We start from the raw sequence: 24,482 nt of genomic DNA, 5'->3' as shown, positions 1-24,482 counted from the left end.
ATGTTTAAAAAGGTACAGTTTATTTTTCTTTGATTTTTGGACACGTTAAACTTTCATCCTTGCGACTGCTTTTACAAAAAGTGTGTGTGTGATTAGGGCAAAGCCTCGAGGGCTATCTGCCTAAGGGAAGGGATGCCTTCGTGGAGGACTTTCTAAGGGAAACTGGCTCGTATACGCGTTACACATGGGGAAAACCACGAAAACGCCCATGCAGCCAGCCCGTTTGCGGGATTCGAACCTAGGACTGAACTACCAGTGTTCAGCGACTTTACCGCTCGGCCGCTGGTGGGCCCACTTTTACAAAAAGAATTTTGGAAAAATGATAATATTTTGTATTTAATTTTTTTTAAATGAAGCTTCCGAGTACACTTCTCACATCTTTAAAAATGTGATTTTGGCAACAATTTTCCTTTCTTATTGTTGTTGATAGATTTTTGATGAAATTGCATTATTTTAAATAGTTTCATTCTTTTAGAAATATGGGTTTGGCAACAATTTTTCATCGTATTTCTTATGTTAGTGTTTTTAAGAGATTGGCATATTTCATTGTCATTTTTTATATATATAATACATTTTTATTGATGTTTTTTATGAAGTTGTTCTGCAGAGTAAAATTGTGCACGGAATTTTTTTTTTTTGAATTTCTTTCATGTTATTTTTTGCTTATTTCACTGTTTGTAAGATATTGAAAAGTTTTGCATGATTTTTTTCCTTCAACGGAAAGTTAGTTATATTTTTATTAGGATAATTAATATCTGTATTAAGGAATGTAGCTTCTTTCATTGTAATTTTTTTCTCTTGAAAATATAAGATAAAATATCATTAATTATACTTTGCTCTTCAGAATTTTTTGTTTTTTAAGTTCTTAAAGAACTTTATACCATTTGAGTTCTTAAAAGTTTGGAAAGGGAAGTTGGTTAATTTATTTATTAGGATAATTAATATTTGTATTAAGGGATATTGCTTATTTTGTTATATGTAATAACTTTTTTTATGAAGTTTTTCTGCAGAGTAAAATTCTATGCAGTTTTTAAATTTAACGTTTGGTGTTCCCTTCATCCATTTTTCCGGTACATTTAAAAGCCAGACGAAGGCTGGCAGCGAAGCTGTTGTATACTTATAAAAACTAGAAACAACAATTCGAAAAATAGGGTTAAGAAATTTATTATTACTTCAATTCCTGTAGATTGTTAAAATTCACAATATGAATGAAATTCTGGCAGAGTTTAAGTACATATTCTGGATAAAAATTAAATTTTCGGGATAATTATTGATTTTAAAATTTTAGAAAAAAAATATTTCTAATTCCCTTTCCCATCTCGTTTCAGGAGAACTTGCTATGGGAAGGTAACAGTTAAACAATTAAAAAAGTCATTTATAATTTTAGGAAATAAGTTTGTTGAGTAACATCAGAGCATTATAGGATGTAAAGACAAATATCCGAAATGCTGTTTCGAATTTATTCTTCATAAAAGAACAGATTCACTAGGATTAACCAAAACTACGAGTAACTGCACTCTTTTTTGCTGCAGATATTGCATAAATAGAGGGCTAAACGGAAAAAAAAATATAGAGTGTTACGAATTCGGTACTTAAAAAGCTAATGTTAGATCAATTATAAATTAATTGGTTTTATTTCCCGCGCAGTGCAGCGCGTGACGAATATTAAAAGAAGAAAGCTAAGCCGGAAAATTAAAAATACAAGAGCGCGTGCATTAAATAAATAAATATCTCTTTTTGATTTCGAGAAAGTACTGGAAAATTCTAGCGCGTGATTTTAAAAGCTTATAAAAGGAGGAAAACATCTCAGTTTGTAGTAGTTTCTGCTTAGTTTGTTGTTGTTTAGAAAACTGCTCTTGTTGATTGTAGCGAATTCGTGGATTAGCGTTCTTTAGCTGTTTTGAATTACGTTCTATTGGATATTTGAGTAGTTAAAAGATAACTACTGTGAGATATTGTAATATTGCATGATAATTTGAGAAAATGTAAGCATTTTTGTTGTGATAATAATAAATTTTTGTTCATTTTTCATCGGACTTGTGCATTCATTTCATAATGAACCCGTACGCACGCAACAATTTTTTGGCGTCCAACGTGGGGCGGAGGTTGCCAGATAATGAAAAGCCCCAGTTTAAAGCGCTTTAAACTGGGGCTTTTCATTATCTGGCAACCTCCGCCCCGCGAGATGGCCACTAATTCGTTTCCCTGCTGTTTGTTAGGAACGGTCTTAACATCCGTACCCTGGGGTGTTCTGCAGTTTCGTCGTATGTGTCCTTCAGCACCGCAGTTCCAGGACTTAGCGGTCGGTTTCTTCTCACCAATATTCCGTCTCAAGCCGTTCAGTTGTCTAGTTAAATCGTCTAGACGAGCGGTGATTTGATCCCCTGGCTCCTGGACTTGAGCAGCTCTGACTGGGTGGCGGTCTCGATGAGTGGCTTGCTGGGCTGCCTCGAATTTCATGGCGTACACTAGAGCGCTTTTTAAATCTTTTACATCCGCCATTCGTACAGCTTTCTGTATTTCAGTATCCCGGATGCCGTCGATAAAGTATTGCAAGGACAGGATTTCCCTTGTTTCTGTCGGGCATTCTGAAAAGGCGAGATGGGACCACCGAGATAGTATACTGGTAGAGAGCGTATTGCAACCTTCAACCGGTTCCAACATTAGTGTCATGTGACTGCTGCGCGAATTCCGAAAGTCCGGAAATACTTTACATTGCTTTCTATGGGACGAAAGACTGCTGCTCTGCTTGGTCACATAAAATTTAAGTAAAAATGGTTATTCGCCGCAGCGCCTACGGATGTAAAGAAAGTTTCGTGAAAGGAGGACTTGTAACCTTTCATAGGTAAGTTAAAACTGTATGATTTATTATTTTATTTTCAGTATTTTTGTCATTTTACTATCTCTGTTGAATTGGTTGGAAAGTTTCAGCCATATTGTATAAGAAAATTGCCGCCGTATATGACATTTTCAGCATGTATTATTAGCATCAAAATGTATTAAATACTGTGACACTATTTACTGGAATCACCCTTTACAAATAATTGAGTTTTACATGTTTTTTCCGTGTATTCCGTTGAAATAGAAAGCTGCGCCAATTGGCGTTAACCTTTTTTCGCCAAGTCGTACGCGTTTTGATTTCACAAACAATTACTGCCTGCGATAAAAAAAAAAGAAAAATGCTATTATTAGCATTAAATTATTGAGAAAAGATTGTGCGATATATTTACTTTGTTAAAAAAAAAGCTGAAAATCTTGATTCATGCAACATTGAACATAAACAGTTAAACAGCATTATTTTAAAAATCAGATTACTTTTATATGCTCAATGCTTTATCATTATTTTCTATAAAATCAATTAAAATAAAAATAATCTGGATTATAATTCTGTCTCATCTACGATGCTGTTAGAAATTTATTATAATTGAAAAAATGTGATGTGAAAAACTTACCATATTTTAAATAGTATTTAAAAAAAAAAAAAAAAAAAGGAGAGTGAGAGAATTTTTAACTGTAATATCGTTTTGATCCTAATAATAAATACTGAGTTGAAGTTTGTTAACGTTTGATACATATTCAATATAAAATATTTGTTATAGTTAATAAGATGTATTGATCCCCGCCATGACATACACATGAGTGTGGAAATCAGTAATTAAGATTGCATTTTTTTTGTCTCAGTAATATAATCTTAAGAAAAGAGAGTGCATTATTTTGTTCCAGTAATATAATCTCAAGAAAAGAGAGACAATCAATGGCATAAATACATATAATACAATGTGATTTTCTTTTTCTCTTTAGGATGCAATGCATTAAAATTAAACGAGATTTTTTTACCTTCTCAAATATTACAACAGTAGTGCAATTAATTTTTTAACGTTATTCGGAATTAAAGTTTCCATCTCAATTTTTTATTATTTATTTTAGATTTTCTTCCTAAAATTATTTAACCTAAACATCTTAAACAATGGTGCAAATAATTTAAAGCGATTATTAAAAATACAGATAAAATATTCAGGAAAAAAGGGGTTAAGTTATATCTAAATATAATTGTAAAAAATCGAACAACCTAATTCGAGGCCGTTGTCTGCAGACTGCTAGCAGACGGAAATAAAAAGCAATACCTGCCATATCAAAAGCGGGCCAAACTGGCGATGAACAGCCTAAGCTATCACTCCCCAAGAGCGCCAAGAGCATTAGTCACGTGGTATATGTTGGAGACACCCTAACAGACGAATTCTCTTTGGGTGAGCTGTCTACCTGTTATATGAAGTCGTTGGATGGGACAGCCTTTCAACATCCGTGGCGAGCTCCTGAAGTGTTTCGGTAGGCTTCTGTTATTGGAGCCTGCTGAAACACTTCAGGAGCTCGCCACGGATGTTGAAAGGCTGTCCCATCTCGCCTTTTCAGAATGCCTGACAGAAACAAGGGAAATCCTGTCCTTGCAATACTTTATCGACGGCATCCGGGATACTGAAATACAGAAAGCTCTACGAATGGCGGATGTAAAAGATTTAAAAAGCGCTCTAGTGTGCGCCATGAAATTCGTGGCAGCCCAGCAAGCCACTCATCGAGACCGCCACCCAGTCAGAGCTGCTCAAGTCCAGGAGCCAGGGGATCAAATCACCGCTTGTCTAGACGATTTAACTAGACAACTGAATGGCTTGAGACGGAATATTGGTGAGAAGAAACCGACCGCTAAGTGCTGGAACTGCGGTGCTGAAGGACACATACGACGAAACTGCAGAACACCCCAGGGTACGGATGTTAAGACCGTTCCTAACAAACAGCAGGGAAACGAATTAGTGGCCATCTCGCGGGGCGGAGGTTGCCAGATAATGAAAAGCCCCAGTTTAAAGCGCTTTAAACTGGGGCTTTTCATTATCTGGCAACCTCCGCCCCACGTTGGACGCCAAAAAATTGTTGCGTGCGTACGGGTTCATTATGAAATGAATGCACAAGTCCGATGAAAAATGAACAAAAATTTATTATTATCACAACAAAAATGCTTACATTTTCTCAAATTATCATGCAGTATTACAATATCTCACAGTAGTTATCTTTTAACTATTCAAATATCCAATAGAACGTAATTCAAAACAGCTAAAGAACGCTAATCCACGAATTCGCTACAATCAACAAGAGCAGTTTTCTAAACAACAACAAACTAAGCAGCAACTTCTACAAACTGAGATGTTTTCCTCCTATTATAAGCTTTTAAAATCACGCGATAGAATTTTCCAGTACTTTCTCGAAATCAAAAAGAGATATTTATTTATTTAATGCACGCGCTCTTGTATTTTTAATTTTCCGGCTTAGCTTTCTTCTTTTAATATTCGTCACGCGCTGCACTGCGCGGGAAATAAAACCATTTAATTTATAATTGAACTAGCATTAGCTTTTTAAGTACCGAATTCGTAACAATATAATAAGTGATTGTTTAAAGTCAAATGATTCAGTCGTGCACCAGACATGCACAATTTACAGTGTTTACAAATTGGTTAAAGTTAAATTAATGATTACTAATTTAACGCACGCATTTACACAGAAATTTCTAAATCTGAATCTGAACAAGAAGAATATTTTTCAAATATTATACATTTAAATAGCATCAAATATACTCCTTTATGTATTACTATATAGTTTAAAATCCCTTTCTTAAATATTAATGAAATAAATATTACATGTTAAGCAAAAATACATACGATTGAACCTCAGCTTATAACATAAAATATTGTTAAACATTTAAAAATGTTAGAAATAAATCAGTTACATATTATACCATAAAAATTTCAACTAAAGAGTTAACTACATGATTACACATCCATAAGGAGATCTAGACGTTTTGAAAGATAATTCACATTACCCATTAATTTTCAATTACTCAAAATGTTTTTTTCTCTTTTCAGTTAGATTTATTGAAGTTTAACAAAAATAAATTTTGTATTGTGTGTGTAATGTACAAAAATACATTATGTGCATTTTGTAATGTTAATAACGAAGGAATGTAATGTTATAATTTTAAAGTTAGAAATAAGGTAACGATAAACTCTTGTGAAAATATATGTACGTATATTTCTTTTTAACGCTTCAGCTATATTTATTTGTAATATGATATTAAAATTAAAAAGATAAATTATATATTTGTGCTGCTTATATCACAATGCTTATATTAAAGCAGCTTTCAGAACTGATGGTTTCTAAGACCATAAGCCTAATAATGAGCTAGTAGTATCACATAATATAATGTGACACACACACACACACAAAAAAAAAAAAAAAAAAAAAAAAAAAGAAAAGAAATTTGAAATGTTTCAGATCTTAAATTACGTGCAAAGAGGCGGTCTTTCTAATATTTTATCTGTTACCTTTATTTATTAAATATCATGTTCTTCGCACGTAAACCATAAAATTCAGTTCAAGAGCAATATCGCAAAATAGTTTTAAAATGAACGTATCTTCAGAATTTCCGATACAGAGATTCACGCGCTGGAGATAAAAATGTTTTTCCTGTACAATGTTGCCGTGCTCTCTTTGAAATTCTTCAATTCGTTAATCAGAAATTCGTTAAAGTTTTACAAAATAGGAAATCGATAATAAAACAAATTCCAAATTTCAAATTTGGTCTTCCACATGCCCATGTGCGTAAGAGGATTACGTCATTCAAAATTCGATGGCTCTATGTACCGTTGTTTTATCACAATGCGAGAAATATACCCACATTTATACAGGTTTTTCGTTATTTAATTTCTTCAAATATAATGGATGACTCTAACATTTGATAGCAAGAGTTTGAAAAGTGATTCACCGTTTATAGTGAATCGACGCAAAATCGGAAAACGAAAACAATAGTCTTTCAGGGACAAAACCCCTTTGGACTAAAAACCAGATGGGTTAAAAACGTTTTGGATATTTCTTGCATCAATTTGATAAATTTTACATAGTTCATTGGAATGTACATCATAGGACATAAAGCGTCTTCTACTAATACATTCGATGCAAACTTTATGCCAAATTGGTTAAAATTACAAAACGAATTTTGAATTCTGTTTAGTTTTTTTAAACGGGTATATTATTATTCTAGTGTAACCATTAAGTTATCAATTCATAATACTAACTTAAGAGAACTTATGATGTTCTATTTAAAATTAATTCGTATCAACCAAATACTATTATATATCCTGTAGCAAGTTTTTGCCTTTTCCTATAATAAGGAAAGTGAAACTCAAATATTAATTAATTTGAAATTATGGATCAAAACTTAGAAGTCAAACTGTAGAGACATTAGTATTTTTTTAGGAAGCAGGAGTTGTGAAAAAAGACAATGCTTTCGCCTGGAATCGAACCACGTACCTCTGGAATACGCGCCTAGCGCGCAGACCACCACACCACGAAGGTATGTCAAGAAGGCGGAAGAAATACCTTATAAAACATGTTCAATCTAGCATTAAACTGTAGTTTAACTAGGTTATGCAGTTAATCTAGCATTAAACTGTAGTTTAACTAGAAAATGCAAAATTAATCACCTTTTCTTAATGGAGCAAATTCAAAGTAACTAAGGGGGCCATCTTAGTTAATGCAATTTAATTAAATTTAAAGGTTTAGAAATCATTCATCAAAATTTGAACTAAATTCACAAATGTGTACCTTCTGTCTTTAATTACATAAACGAATTACACATACGAAATTACACATACGAAACTATTGTGTAACGAATCGCTTCCCAAATGTCGGGTCGTGATCGGACACTGGGTCACGAAAGCAAAACGTCGGATCGCAGATAAACTTGAGGAATTTGACTAAAGTTAGATAATACTCTAACATGATACTGTAGCATACTTTGTCACTAGATGACATCGTTGATAGCGATAAAGCTTAATAATTTAATATCTTCATAGATAACACTTGATGTTGAAACTTTAGGCATATTAGCCCAGTAGGGCTATCAGTCTCGAAGCAGCACATTGCGTTGAATCACTAACATATGATGTATCACGTTTTAAATTGTTGCCGCCAAATATTACCGCCCTGTATTATATTTAAAGAAACTAAATATTGAACAATCTACATGAATATATGTATGTTTCTCAAATTATGAAAAAACCCCTGTACCTAGAGTCATACAATTTTGAATTACTCATTCCTCCACTCGAACATGGGAACCTAGAAGCCAAAATTTGGAATTTGTTTTATTGTCTGTTTCTTATTTTGTAAAACCTTAACGAATTTTTTATTAAAAACACAAAACACACACACACACACACACACACCAAAAAAAAAAAAAAAAAAAAAAAAAAAAAAAAAAAAAATTCAAAACGAGCAGTGGCAACACAGTGGAGAATAAAACATTTATATCTCCAGTGCGCGAAACTGTTTATTGGAAATTCTAAAAATATGCTGTTTTTCAATATTTTTTAATGACGTTAGCGCAAATGCTCTCTAAACTAGTATAGGTCTGTCCCATTCGGGCGTAATATAAAATCTTAAAGGTTTCAGATATGATTTATTCTTTTGTTAAATTTATTTCTTAGTTTTTGTTCCTATTTTCTTGTTATCTGCGGGGCCAACAAAACTTGATTAGGTTTGACTAGAGTACGCCCGAAGATCTAAAAAATGTTCCTGTATGAGAGTGATTACATCTCATCTAGTCAAGTGTAGGAAAACATTGCTAAAGTCTATGGCATTCCAGTCAACGTTTGGTAGTGGTAAAGCTTTGTTTTCATATTCACCGATTAACTGTTAATTATTTATACAGATACAGTGTAAAGCTTGTTACACTTACAAATAAATTTAATACTATTTATTATAATATTATACCAAATCTATTATAAATGGATAAATGGTTAATAAAGTAACAAAAACATGTGCTGGTTCTAACCGATAAGCAATCAAATAATATCCAGACAGGAACAATTTTTGTTGATATCAATAACAATAAACATTTAACTGGCATTGAACCAAGCAGGAGTTCTAGGAATCGTACTAATAAGCAGCCACGTGAGGCGTTGTCCAGTACACAAACAAAAGATAAGAAAAATCCTGGATTCAACAGTATTCTTGCGATTATATAAAATTTGGTTTCATGAAAGGTGCTAATGGAGAAACATTGTATATGATTTGTTATACTCCTTAACAAATGTGTTTATGAGATCTTCAGAATTGAAACGGTATTTGGAATTAAAACAACAATCCGGTAGATTTCTTTTCATATATGTAAGATTATAAAATATGTAAATCTAAATTATAATTTAAACTAACCCCTTAATTCCTCTTATTTCTCCTTCCCTATTCTAAAAATTGTAATAACTTCTCTGGATTGCGTCATTTTTAGATCAATCCATCTCGCATGGTTTGCGTAACGCTATAACGTAACTAATTCGGAACCTAAACTCACTATTTTGAGAACTGAAACTGTTATATACTAAACCAAAACTTTCCACTTGGCGAGCTTATGTATTGGATAAATGCGCCACTTTTAGATGTAACTTCTGTGCTGTTTCGACGCTATATTCATCGCTCTCTTCCTATTGCAGCAGTATTCAAAAATGTAAATGTTTTGGAAAGGTAGTATTAGAGTTCCAAGTAAGTTGTGGCACAAATGTGGATTAAAAAAATAATGGAATTAAAACAACTTCGACTGCCAAGTTTCTAAGTCTTTATACGAATGTTGCGTTTCAAGTATCAAGTATTTTCGTAATCAGCATTTCTATGCTTCTACGTCTGTGTTCCTACATCAATACTTCTCTGAAATGTGCTTTTATTACATATATTTTTCTCAGACATAATTTTATTCATTGATAATGCACATCATCACTATGGATCTGCTATGCACCCCACAATTTTATACAGCTTACATTTCTTAAATAATGACGAAAATTAGAAAATTAAACTATGCTAGCTAACGGCAAACTACACAGTGAGAAGCAGAAGAGAAAAGAGGGGGAGTTGCTTCGTAATTACCTTTTATACCAGATTATATTTCATATCAAATGAGAGATTAATGTCCAGATTTCATTGATAAGTGTGCATCAGAACTGCAGGGAGTTTAGTTAGAAAAATTTTTGCTTTGTTATTTTTAGAATGAAAGCTGAATTTAAAGGACTATTATTAATTTATTATTTGAAAGATAAGTATTTTATATTTTGCATATAAAAAGAATGCATTAATAGCTAGCGAATAGACTACATTTTTGAACTTCAAGTGGCTTTGGCTGAAAATCGAGTTGTGGCTTCCAATAAAATATTCGATTTAATTGCTGAAATTGGATATCCTCTTATACTTTCAAAAAATTGTATGTTCCTGTAAAATATTGGGGGTCTCGGTATATATGATAAAAAGAGCAAAACTAGACAAATATATCCCCCCTTTCAATAACGCAGTGAAGCGCTTATTCTTGGAAATAGCGGATAGTATCGAAGGAACTGCTGCAGGTCGCTTAAAACTATGCAATTGTTTTTCTTTTTAAATTAAAGAAACTGAATGCCTATCTGAAAATGCCAATTTATTGCGTTTTGTAAGATATAATGTTGCGAATTCATCTAATAAAGAATTTCTATTTTGCAAACCATTGAATACTAGCACAACAGCAGAAGAAATTTTTAACTTCATTGATACTTACATTAGTCGAAATAACATTGACTAGGTGTACATTTCTGGGGACTCAGCAGTGATGATGCTCGCGCAATGTCACGCGTTAGTGGAAGGCGTTTCCCAAACGTAAAAACCATGGCACGAGAATGGGTATGACTCTATTGCTACATGCTCAGAGACCATAAAAAATTCCATTGCTTATTAGCCAACTGCTAATGAAGAGAGTCTAAATTCTGATGCTTATACACAGGGAATACTTTGAAGAGACTTCTAGTAATGAGAAAAGAAGTTTTAATGTTTCTAAACCAACGCATGCAACAGCTGAGAAGGCAATATTTGAATTTTAAGATAGTTTGGTGATGTTACTTGGCTGGCGATGTTAACTTACCTCTCTGATATTTTGGATTTTATAGATAAATTAAATGCTTCGTTACACGGCAACATTTTAATTCTTTTTAAAGTGCAAAAAAAGATGGAACTGCAAAAGAAAAGCTCAGTATGTAGACGTTTTTAATGAGAGCAGAAAAATATAGTGCTTTTATGAAGTTAACTAAACTGCAAAAAGAATACAATGTAAGTTCCATGCTTGATGAAATTTCACTTGCTATCGAAGAACCCTGATTGCAAACAAATCCAAAAGATAATTTTCCTCCAATTCATCGCAACAAAGAAAGGATAAAAAAAACTATTCACAATTAGTGTAGAATCAGAGATGGAATTATTGAATTCAGATATTGGATCAATAACTGGCTGTCTTGTGATGTAATGATTAAAATCACTGTCGGCGAAGCACCATTGATAGTTGTTTGGGTATCCTATCTTCAAAGGTATCCATTTTTCGCAGAAAAGGCAATAAATTTACATTCTTTTTTCTTACAAAATACAAATGTGAAGTAGTGTACTCGACACATGTTTTTCTAAATGCAGAAACCGATTAGATGTCGAACAAGTTTAAGAATAAAGTCGCCATCTTTTCCTTGAAGTTGATTTGAAAAATCTAGTTAGCGAGAAATAGCATCCACACGGCTCATTAAAACTTGTTTATTGTTTTACAGTATTGAATGTACTTTTTTTTTACTTTCAAAATAAGAAAAACATTTATTATTATATTTTAATATTAAAATTTGTTTGCATAAACATTTTTACTAAGTCACGAAGAAAAATATTAAAGCAGTCGGGTGACAAAGAAACGTGTTAGTGAAACTCTGAAATAGTGTGTTAGCCAAACTGGCTAAACTTTGGATCTCATAAAAAAAAAAAAAAAAAAAAAAAAAAAAAAAAAAAGTTATACTTAAATATCTTGACAAACAAAAATATGCGTTTTCTAGAAGAATATGGGAAATCAAAAGAAATGAAGTGCAAAAATAGTTGAAGTAAAGCTGTATATTTAAATCAAAAGCTTTATAAAATGCTTAAAATTCCTCAGCAAGTTAATCTAAGTGAAAGTGCATCAAAACCTTTACTGCATAAATTACGAAAACAGGAAGAGATCCATAATAAGCATTCAGCTTAGAAGGAAAGTTTAGTTTCAGAACAATTGCAATTTTATACGAAATTTCTGAGTACAAATTTTTTTAATATTCATTCATACCTAATGGATGTTATATGTTAATAACTAGAGGACTCCTATGGTCTCAGAACATGTTCTTATTCTTCGTTTAGAAGCTAAAGTGAACGTATTTCAAATACTATGCATATATAGTTTCAAATTCGGACAGCTGAAAACTCAGAGAAACTAATTCCCAAGTCATGCATACGTGAATCTCTTATGTGAATATTTACACTGGTCGTGAAGTTTAAGTTACATTGTGGCACTTTTCGTAGCAATACCTTTTACGTGTATTTCAACGTGTTACTTAAACGTGTATTTTATAGCAATACACGTTTGAGATTTTTAAGGTCTTAAAGAAAGCAATGGATGAAACTTTAAGGAACTAAGTTTTACTTTAGAAACATTCTTCATCACATATTTAGTAATACTGCTTTTGAAGATTTATATCTAGAAACTCTGATTTAAAAACTGATATACGAAGAAATGGTAATTTCAACTCAGAGCTAAGTTACAATATTTGCATATCTCAGAACTCAGAAATGAATGAGAAAATGGCATGAAATTAAAGTTTTATTTCATGAATTTTGTTTTATTTCCTGTTTATTGCACTACACGGCTCTGTTAATAGCAGCAAATACTCTTGGCAATGAATTTACACGAACCAGGGAAAAGCAAGTTAGAGATTTACAAATTTGAATTTGCTGAGTCTGCTACGGGTTTTTTCCAGATCGAGCAATTTTCGTTGCTTGTGTCTTCAAGACAATTTTGAATAATTAGCTAAATGACATATTATTCTAATTCAATCTTGTGCTCTAGTCTGGCACACGATTGCTGGAGAAATCTTGGTGATAACTTCTATAAGGCAGCTGGTGCAAATTAACTTTTACAAGATACCCGAGAAAACTGGAGTAATTATGTGTTTTACACCAAGACACTGGATGGTTATCAAAACTCAAAATTTATATCGAAATTAGAGACACTGAAAAGGAATAAAAAACTACGAATAAAGTAATAAATCCTTTTTTTTTACTTACGCAAATAAACGCAACCTTATTTTGCATAAAATTTTATATGAAACTTTACCGATTTCTAGGGTGATCACACAAAAATCCTTCTTCCGCACCAGCATATTCCTCTTCTTCAGAAAAGGGATTTGTGTGGGATCGCCTTAGAAATCAATAGAGTTTTATTCAAAATCTACGTCAAGCTAATGCAGCGTGCCGTATTCAATAAGCGGTTCATTTCTGTATTTATTGGTTAAAATGCGGAAACCTGAATTGCTGCTTACTCCAGTAATTCAGAATCTGACTTTTATCTGACGCACAGTTATAGTTATACAGATACATAAGGCAAAAAGATTTAATGTTCTTCAAAATATAATTAAAAAAGTTTCTTCTTATTAGCATTTCGCGCTTTCTCACAATCTTTCCAGTCATTTGAATGTTGCGTCAGTTTCTAGATTTATCAAATTATGTACATGATTAATTTTTAACTGAAATATTTAAATCCAGCTGTTTTTACTTGTGGCATGCAATATGTTTCTCATGTAATCTAATAACATTGACTAAAATTTGAGTAATTTAAAGTAGTTTTATTTTATCAATGGAAGAGTTTCTTTTTTTTTTGGAACATGTTTACAAGAGTTTGTTGAGAAAACTATGGGTGTGGTCAACACATATGCTCCCACCATTTCCTTGTTTTAAATAATAACGAGCTTTAAGTATCGCATATGATTGTTCGTTTACAAACAAAATCTAATTTTTTAAATTTTAAAATTTTAAAATGCTTATGCTTTGATAGGATTGCAAAGATGGCAAGTTTTAATCTTTTGCCATATGATAGTCACGGGGACGTAAATCGTCCTTTATGGTTTTGCATCTTGTTAATAAATAAGGCCAATTTATAAATAAATAAATCTCTTAAGCATGTTAAAACATGTTACATTCTCCTTTTCTCTTTCTAACTCATACATAAACACATGTCTTCAAAAATCTGAAACAAAAGCATCTTTAGATTTATTTCTTCTTCTTGCTATTTCTGGTCATTGATAACTTAATGTTCGAGTAATATTTTGACCTTTGAAACGTCTTTAGCTTAGTCTATTGAATTTTTGAACCGTTACTTTACGATAATACATATTACAAGGACGTTTACGAAACATGCAGTTTACATTGTATTGCCATTTCACTAAAAATAAAGCTCTTCATTTATCACGAAAGTGAGAAAATTGCCCTTGACGAATATGTTTCCAGACTCAGCAAGAAGGGATGGGACGAAAATCGGTAGAAGTGATGCACATGTAAAGAAAAACAAATGATTACAGTTTGAGAAAAATTGGATGATTTATTGAAGTGATAGAGCTTCAAAAAGTGAAAAAGTCAGTAACGCGTTTTTCTACCTCTGGCCCTTATGCAAGCAGTTATTCGGGTTGGCATCGATTGATAGAGATTGCGAACGTCCTCCTGAGGGATATCTTGCCAAATTCTGACCAACTGAAGCGTTAGATCGTCAACATCCTGAGCTGGTTGGAGGGCCCTGCCCATAATGCTCTAAACGTGCTCAATAGGGAAGAGATCCGCCGATCTTGCTGACCAAGCACTAAGGCAAGCAGTAGAAACATGTGCAATGTGGAGGCGGGCATTATCTTGCTGAAATGTAAGCCCAGGGTGGCGTGACATTAAGGGCAACACAACGGATCTTAGAACTTCGTCGACGTGCTGTAAGGCTGCCACGTGTGACAACCGAAGGGCTCTGAAATGAAATGGCATCCCCAGACCATGACTCCTGATTGTCGGCCTGTGTCTGACCGGAAGACAGTCAGGTTGGTATCACACTGCTGTCCGGGGCGTCTCTAGACTCGCCTTCGCTGGTCATCGGGACTCACTTCAAAGCGGAACTCATCACTGAAGACTATTCTACTCCAGTCAGTGACATTCCAGTGCGAATGAGCCCGACACCACTGCAAACGGGCTTGACGTTGTACAGAGGTCAATGGTAGTCGGCGCAAGGGGCACCGTGATCTCAGCCCCTTTTCTGTGAGCAGTCTATGACGGTCACTGAAGCACTAGTTGCACGTACAATCGGTGATAATGATGCATCTGGGGCTGTGATTGCCGCTCTGACGATGGCTCGGTCTTCATGTTCTGTCGTTTGTCTAGACCAGTGCTCCGCAACCTTTTCTCACCTGCGACGCACAAAAAATCTTTCTGGAATTTCGTGGCACACCAAAGAGTTCCGAGTTATCAAGGAAGTGCCGAAAAAATTCAAATGCTCACACACTTACAATCACACACACAACCACACAACAGTGAAATATATAAAAACATTTAAAATAAGACATTATTAAGGAAAAAATTTCCATTGTGTATTAAATACATGATAAAAAATTGCAAAATGTCAAATACACGTATTTGATTGCGGCACACCTATATCCTACTCATGGCACACCAGTGTGCCGCGGCACACCGGTTGCGGAACACTGGTCTATACCTACCGCTTCCTTCTTGGCGCAGTGTGAGGCCATGGTTCACCCATCCCTGACAACATCGTCTAAAAGTGGCATCGCTCCTGCTCAAATGTCGAGCTATTCGCCGATAAGACCAACGGGCTTCTTTGTCCCCCAACTACACGACCTCTCTCAAATTCTAACATCTGCGCATATCGTTCGCGCACATATATGCTAGGCATAGTTACTGTCTACAAGAGTACACGGAATGAAATTCGTGAAGAATTTATGACCTGGAATCGTAATTTCTTCTCTTAAATATCCTGCCAGTTGCGCAGATCAAATGCGCTGTAGCGAAAACCGTTCATTCATCGGCAGCCAAAATGTAAAATTTTGCATTTTCCGTTGAAACCTGTATGCATGTCAATTTGTGTCCAATTTGCTTTATATCTTTTCGGGTGCGTCGTTTTTGTTTGTCTAAGAGTGTATAAGACATGAAATTTCCAGAAATGATGGAATTTTAAATTGGTACTTATGTAAACTCCAGAAAGTAAAAATAGAATCTTGCCAAGTTTTAATGCTAGTCTTTCAACATAAATCTAAATCCCAGGCCTTTGCAATCAGCTTCAGAAATCCTTATTACTGCTTCATTAATTCTTCTCTCGTATCGATCGTAATATCTAAACGTGAAAGGAGCCTATTAAAATAATGCCATTTTAATTCAAATTTCAGTCATTCGCAGAGGCCTATAAATATGCACATAGAGACATAATTTGAATCTGTATTTTAGAACAGTAAATGTAAAGATTTGAAAAAAAAAAAAAAAAAAAAAAAAAAAAAAAAAAACTTGAAATCGTAAAGCAAATCATGCCGACAACATAATTATCGAATTACAGGAATATTCTTGCTTCGAAAGTGTTTTAGTTTATTATGTTTTCTAAATCTTCAATGGCTCTTGCACTATGAACTCTGGCTAGTGGTTTCTTATTTAGGTATATAGTAAGAACATGGAGAATTAGTTAGCTGATGTAAGACTTTCTTGCTAATCGAAATTTGATTATTTCTATGACACAAATTTGATTATTTCTACGACCTAAGCCAAAATGGCGCAAAGCGATTAATAAATTATTATAAATTTTTACTAAGAAATTTTTTAGCAGTTTATAGCTCGAACAATAATCTACCAAATTATGGAAACGATGTATAAAATTTTCAAAAGCACTAACATATAGAAATTAGGAATTGTAAAATTTAGAACAAGTATAAAATAATATGTTTTATGTATGTAATAAAGTAGATTGGGCTGAAATGAGTTATTAGGTTCACAGAAAAGTACACGAAAGCTATCAACCTAAGAAGTGGGATAATTTTGTATAAGATTTTCTCAAAGAAATCGGTTTTTATTCGTATTACAAATAAGGAAGGTCACGAACAACCGGTTCGCTGACATTTGAATCGGGGTTAAACTGCCAGCATTTAGTAATCTTACCACTGTACTGCTACTGCTCCTGGAATAAAGTAGACGTATAAATAACAGTTTTCTACAATTATCATGGTATTTTCTGTAACATTATGTGTTTTTATCGTAGCCTACGTAAACAATTATATCATTCTAAGTATTTCTATCATAATATACTTCAACAACTATATTCCGGTCAAAATGCACAGTTAAAAGAATGATCAATAAAACCACGCATTATGAAAAGTTTAGGAACATTAATGGATTCTTTTAATCACAAATATTTATAACATTTTTTTCGTTGTATCAAGGAAGAGAAAGAGATATATCTTTAGTAGAAACTGTAAAATTTTAAAAAATTAGCCGCATTTTGTAGCAGGTTTAATTTAGTTGACAGGTCCCTGGATTATAGTACTAGATTTCTACCATTTTTGTTGACATATATTTGAGATCCAACAAAGAGAACTCCATTTAAGCATTCGCAAGCTGTTGCGGAGATTCACGAACACAGCAAAAATGCTCTGTTAAGAGTTTAGACAGGAGAAACTTCATCGAAAACATGTAAAAAATTTTATGTTTTTCATAAAGCATGATGAGAGTAATAATTAAAAAAATCAGCTGCTTGATAAAAATAAGATTAATAGAATGTATATTCCAATTTCAGCCCTTTTTTTCCCTGTCACGTTATATCTTGGATGAATGCCTTCGGGAAATGAAATCAATGAACTTGCTTAGTTTTATCACTTAAAACAGAAAATTTCGGAAACATTCAAAGAGGAGTACTTCTCAAAATAATTTCACAGGTGATTATCATTAATTTTAAAATGTTTTGTACTTTCGTTTGATGAAAGCAATGATATCCCAGCAGAACTATTACAATTATTCATCATTTTTAAAATAACACTACATTATCTACTAATGCAGCAAAGTAGTTCTTAAAAATATATGTATTGTGAATCTCCAATGTGATATTATTAAATAAAACGTTAATTTTACGTGAAGACATTTTACTTACATACAGGGATCATTTTTAGAACGCTATACATTCAGAAGTATTACACATACCAATGTGAGTTATATTTGAAAATAACCGCAAACTCACCAAGTTTGTACACCAAGATTGTGACTGATGCAAAAGTTGCTTGAATATGTTGCAGTTGTGATTATTTCTGCAACTGGCTGCTGTTTCCAGAGATTTTGTCTTTCAACAGGATGGTGCAGTCCATCATTGTAACATTTAATTTCATCAATACCTGAACCATGAATTTCTGCATCTCTGGAATAGGCGTGTTGGCAAAAGGGTGATCTAGCTTTTCCCCTTAACTCCTAGTGTCACTTGATTTAACGCCTTGTGACTTCTCCCTCTGAGAGCACATTAAGGACTTTGCTTATGTACCCGCGCTACCAAAAACATTAGAAAAGTTCAGGAAACAGATCAATACTATGGTGATGACTATTTACAGGATGACGCTATAAAATGTATGATACGAGTTCAACTACCGCCTGTACTGTGTCGCGTGACCCAAAAGGAACACATAGAACATTTCTAGAGAGTGAAGAATACTTGATGAGTTTGCAGTTATTTACATAGATCACTTATACATGTAATATTTTTGAATATATAGCGTTCTGAAAATGATTGAATCGTTCATAGTAGTCCTGTATTATTAATACACATCTCTGCTATTATATGATTAAGAATTTTATGTGTGTACAATTGTTCCTTGCACTGTAAAAATACGGCGACACCTAGAACCACAAAAGTTTCAACGAACATAGTCCTTCAGTCGAACATTTACATTCCGAAGCCCGAATTTTTAATTTTTAATTTTTAATTTATTCCAGATTTTATACAAATTTAATGAATTTTGGATAATAAAATTTACGATTTAAACGCAGTATGTTTCCAATACAGAAAATTAAGCATTTTTAACATCCGTGCCCAGATAGTCGCCAGTAGGCAAAGTTTAAGATATTTTATCTTTTAACCAAGAAGCTTAGCGTTGCTTAAGTTTAAGAATTCATTCTCTGAAGCGCAAGATATTTAATATTCAGGTTAATCCGTCTGAGATTAACTGACGAACTAAAGGAATTTAAAAGCAGTTCTTAGCAATGTATTTTGTATTTTTAATCTGATTAATTTAAATAAAAATGCATTTAATATTCATGATATATCTAATCAAAGACATTAAATATTTTTATATTCCTGAGGAAAATGGTCTGCCAATTTTGCGAATTGCGGTGACATTTTAGCAGAAGCATAGGACATGTTTCACATTACGTGTATTTCAGACTCTTTCTCATCTTAAAGATTCTAACTTTATATACGTTTATTGATATCCAATAGAATTTTTTGTATGCATTTATATTGTTTGTAATTATTATTGAATTTTTTGAATGTATTATTATTGTTTGTATGTATATTATTTAATAATAATACACATGCAGCCTCCTACGTACATATAAGCTGTCTTACGTTTATGCAGTTTTAGGATAAACGAAACGAATATTAATGCAACGAAAAGCGAGCTTTAGATTTATAATTTTGATCATTTCCGGAGTAACAACAAGCCTGTACAGAACATATGAGCAGTAATGCTGATAATCAAACATTAAACGCTCTTTTTTCGAAAATTTTCATTTAAATCATAGTAGATCTCTGAATAACACCTAAAGAAATCTAGTGCATTCATTCTATCAGCAGCTTTCGAGCCTTGTTAGAGAAAAACTGTCCTATGATTCTTTTTTTTAACATGCCAGCATTCGCAATTAGTTAAGGCAAAGCAAGCATTTAGCATTTAGGCCCAGAGTACTTAAGCTATGTCTTTAAATACCCACAAATGCTTATGCTTAATAAATTAAATGAGATACTCAGCATTTAGTTGTCATATAAAAGGCTTTGCGTAGAAGAGTTTTCCTGGCGGTAATCTAATTCAAATCTTTCAAACACTCTGAGCACGTTCCAGGTAGATGAGTAATCAATAATATCGGATAGATTAGAAGTCTCAGACGCACGTTCGGTTTAGGATATTTTCAGCTTAAATTGGCTAAAAAACCAGGTAAACCAGCGATGGTGTGAGCTCGGACCAATCTACCAATGCTTAACAAACTTTAATCAGAGAAACAGATACAGCATATTCTTGATGATTTCTATGCATTTTTGATAGAACAACAATCAGCTTTTGAGAAATCTAGTTATCTTTTATAAATATGCGAAGGGAACTCGATAAAATCTTTTTTTTCAACAATTTTTCTCTCTGTAGCCCAGAACAGATAATAATATTCTTACGGTTTTTGTATTTATTTAGCTATATTTAATAGAATTTATAATTAAAATTGTTTTATATTACCGTTCAATTCAGCACGAGACTCATTTGAAGAGGAAGTTAGGCCGGAAAAATTAAAATATAGGGTTACGCGAGTTTAACATTTTAATAAATAGATATATCGTAATTGTACTCTTTGGCTATCCAGCAAAATCGAGAAAGTAGTAGCTTTCTCTCTCTTCTCCTTTTGAATTGTGTTCTGTTAAACATTTTAGCAGTTTAAAATATAACTACTGTGAGATATTCCGGTATTGAACGAATATCTCTGAGGAAATGTCAGCATTTTTTTTTTTTTTTTTTTTGTTGATAAGAATAAATTTTATTCACTTTTCATCGGACTAGTGCATTCAGTTTATTACGAACCCGTACGCACGCAACAATATTATCTTCTTAAATTACATTATATGCAATGAAGTTTACTGTTTTCCTTCTTTCCGCTTAACATATAAATATAAATTCCTTATATAATGAAATCAAAATTAACCACATGGAAAATAAGAAAGAACGTTTCAGATTTTCTAGATATTCTTTTATTTGTTGTATTTTATGCTTCATAAAACTTAATTTAATTTTTTAAGTTTATTTTGTCAATAAAATTATCCTTTCCAGATCATGGGATGTACATTCGTGATATCATATGTATTAGCAAATGGTTAGTTTGATAGCATTTCATGTTTTTAAAAGGGACTAATCTACTTTAACTAAGAAATATAAATTCCTTTCTGCCTTGAAACATGCACTTATAGGCGCAGCTACGAATATATGTTTAGAATAAAATCCTTTCGAAAACTGTTCGTTAGATTTTATTTACGTAAGAAGGAAAATCCTCAGTTCTTGTGATATTTATTGCATGAGATTTGCATTTTAAATTTATATTCTTTGTTACTTTCTTTAGCTAATGTCAGCCCTTGCAATTCTGCCATTTTAAAAATTAGTTTCTGTCACATTTTACTTTAAATATTTAATGACTGTTTGCGTTAAAAGAAATGTCTCTATAGAGCGCTTTCGAAGCGATATACACCCATTTTCGGGCTTAAATAGGGTAAAACCGCTGGAAACCTATGCAGGTAATACCACGAAACTTCAAGATAAACGAATCGTGGAGGGACGGATTAGTGTTTAGTGCCTTTAATGCACTCTATTATTTATACCTTACTGCATTTAAAATGCTCAAATAAATTTTTAGAAAAAAAGTCAACAGAATAAAACTTCACTTATGAAAATTAAAGGGAAAATTGTTTATAAATTATTTTACCTAACATAATGAGACTATGTTCAGTTTAAAAATTCATATTGTAGAGACATTAGGTTATTTCGAAGCAGGAGAGATATGAAAGGAACAATGCCCTCGCCGGGACTCGAACCACGGACCTCTCGAACAGGCGTCGAGCATGCTGACCACTACACCACGAAGGCATACTAAGAAGGCCAGAGAAATACCTTATATAGCCCCTTTTAAAGAGCGACTGAGGTTTTTAGGGGCCTAATCGCCAAATTGTGGTAGTGAAGAATCATCAAATCAAACTTTTTAGTTCCGGCGTCACTGAAGAGACATTGGGTTATTTCAACAAAAAAGGCCTCAGTATTGGTCGAATATACCTGTTTGTTTTTTATAAGGCATTATCCTCGGGGGAGTTTCCTTCAGACCTAGAAACAGGAGTCCGTGGAAGACGGCTTACTGCAAGATGAAACTTAAAAGTTTACTTCAGAATTTTTCGCCTTTATGCTTCAACCGCTGAACCTACAGACGACTTGAAGTTACTAGCCGAATATGCTATAGAAGTTTATGTGCCATACTGGTTTGAAATAAAGAAAATCCCGAGAGCAACACATGGAGCACGTATGGAGCACGTCTTGTTTACGGAATGATCAAGAAAAAAAAACATTCTTGCCAGAAAGTTTTAAAGCAGTCGTTCACAAATGTATTCAGAGGAAGAGTTATTTTGCGTACTCCGAAAACATCCTGTTGGCGATTCTACAAGATGAACGAGTATATATTCGTGTACTTGGCCTGAAAAAAATACTGAAAACAAGAAAATGGACTGGATGCGGGAAATACGACAATTTGGCTTCCCAGGTTGAATTTCAAAGCAGAGGAGTATTTTGAGTTGATTAGCTGAGACAAGCCCTGGGAACCAGCGGCTACCTTGAACGTCAGCGACGTAAGCATAACATTCATTAGAAACGGTTCTCAGTTTGAAATAAGAAAGCTCCTTTGTCATGCTCAAGTAGTAGAGAATCATGTGAGACTGGTGACAGGAGCATTGGTAACATGTGGTGCAGAAGCTAGGGATGGATTCATACGGAGTCGAATTATGTCCTGGAACGAATTTAACGAATTTGAACACCAAGATGTATTTCTTCGGTTCTCTTGTGGAACATAAAGATGAAGAGTGATTAAACTAAAACGTTTTACTGGCACTCTTTAACCAATTACAACCATTTTTGTTGAGTCAGAAAACAAAAATGTTACACAAAATCATTAAAAATAATTAAAAAAATAGTTTGATGTTTTCATTAACTTTAAGATTTATTTTTAGTTTACCTCATGTGGAACAGGAAGATGACGAGCGATTTAACTGCAGGTTTTTGCTGTATTTTTTCATCGAACTGAGCCATTTGTTGGTCCGGAAACAATAAAATTTGAAAACAAAATTTATCTTTTTCACTCGACTTTCATTTGAGACTGGTGACAGGAGCATCATTGGTAACATATGGTGCGTTTAGTCCACCTTCATATAGTCGACGAGACGCAGTTTGGCGGGATATAGGCCGTCTTGCATGAGCAGAGACATGCTATACCAGCTGTAGTGTTTTGCACACAGAAAAAGAAGCCATCGTCTGCCGTTATGGTAATCCTCTGGCTTCCAGACCCACGTTTTCTACAGGAGATTTGATACCTTTGGTAAAAATTCCGCAACCTGCTGATCATACTACGATGCATAGTCATCAGCTCTTTCGCTCGTTCTTGCACCAGCTTGCAACATCCCGACAGCTCTTTAACGTATTTTAAGGTGCAAATGTGATCTTGGGTCATACTTTCTGCTATGGCTATATCGGACTAGACGGAACTATCGCTGCTTGCAAAATGATGCATATGTCAGACATGTCCCTTATTTAGTCGTTGTGGTGTTACTACGGAATTGCGTTTTATGCGTTTTTTTTTTTTTTTTAAAGTTTTATCCATTTGCATTCGGCGCTGCAAACTCTACCTTGTATGTTTCAGTTCCCCTTTTTACATTCGTACATTTTCTTTTAGAGTTTGTTGCTTAGTTTTTGAGCACACAGGTATTTTAATCTATGAAATCCAAAATATTTTTCCGGAAAGCAAAGTATTTTTTTTTGCCTCAATTACTTATTGCGCCGAAATTAAAAAGTTTTAATTTATAAATTTGTCGGTACTATGACAAATATTATAAATTTATAAATTTTTTTACTTGCAAATTTACGTTTTTTGGATCTCTTTAATTTTGGGGATTATGGGGGCATTTATAGTGCGATGTATTATTTCTTTTCAAAGCGGAGTGGCACCGACACTTGAAGGCAGTTGTGTCCTATAGAAATAAACAAACTTGAGTTTAAAGCTTTCTGGAGAGCATTTCAATCAAAGCAAAATCTCCAGAGTGGATTCAAAAACTTAGTTACTGTTTAGTTGTCTCTATTAAATCTTCGTTATCCTTATAAGGAGTTTTCTTGATTTCCTCATTTTGAAAAACATCAGTGGGTACAAACATTAATCGAATGAAAGCCCAAACACCTAGAATTTGATAATCAAACTGAGAAACAGAAGTGAAAAATTTTTAACGAACGGCAGCAAACAGGAAATCATTTCTGTTTTATGAGAAAGCACAATACTGATAAAATATTCAAAAAAATATTACTTAAACGTAACGCAAAATATAAGGGAAAATATTGTCTTTTCTGATTTACTTTAGATCGCATAACAATGGATTTTTATTACCAGATACATTTTAAGAGATTAACAATAGAAGGGACTAAGTACAACGCAGAATAGGAAATATAGCAGTTTTGTTTACTTTATTAATTTAAGCATATTTTTATGTATAATTGTGAGAAAATTCTGTTGATAAGTAAAAACATTTAAAGCTA

At 33.3% G+C, this 24,482-nt stretch overlaps 1 protein-coding gene and 1 non-coding gene across 2 annotated transcripts in view; both read right to left on the bottom strand.

The window, feature by feature from the left end:
- The window catches only part of LOC146998458 (Kv channel-interacting protein 4-like), a 589,769-nt gene that overhangs the window by 128,613 nt on the left and 436,674 nt on the right, over nucleotides 1–24,482 (bottom strand). The window lies entirely within an intron of this gene.
- Nucleotides 21,716–21,788, bottom strand: TRNAR-CCU (transfer RNA arginine (anticodon CCU)). The gene has a single exon. It is a non-coding gene; the product is annotated as a tRNA-Arg (tRNA).

This window comes from Stegodyphus dumicola, chromosome 2 (assembly GCF_044657685.1).
Source record: "Stegodyphus dumicola isolate Sdum_Otavi_A_Nest chromosome 2, ASM4465768v1".
Lineage (NCBI taxonomy): Eukaryota > Metazoa > Arthropoda > Arachnida > Araneae > Eresidae > Stegodyphus > Stegodyphus dumicola.
This window is presented reverse-complemented; position numbering and strand designations above follow the sequence as displayed.